This window comes from Narcine bancroftii, chromosome 13, assembly GCF_036971445.1.
Source record: "Narcine bancroftii isolate sNarBan1 chromosome 13, sNarBan1.hap1, whole genome shotgun sequence".
NCBI lineage: Eukaryota > Metazoa > Chordata > Chondrichthyes > Torpediniformes > Narcinidae > Narcine > Narcine bancroftii.
Genome location: NC_091481.1, coordinates 60,408,026 through 60,408,275, shown reverse-complemented (window position 1 = coordinate 60,408,275; position 250 = coordinate 60,408,026).

Below are 250 nucleotides of genomic sequence, written 5' to 3'. Positions count from 1 at the left end.
GGTCAGGTAATATACCCATGTATTTAAGGCAAGGCATCAAAGGTTATGGAGAGAAGGCTGGGCAATGGGGTTGAGGGGGAAAATGGATCAGCTCATGATTGGTGGGGCAGACTTGATGGGGTGAATAGCTTATTTCTGCTCCTATGTCTTATGGTCTAAAATATTATAGCAGGGAATAATAAAGATTTTGGAGTGTACCAATGTTTGACAATCCCCTTGAACAGAAGGCAAAGAAATAGACCATGCACGC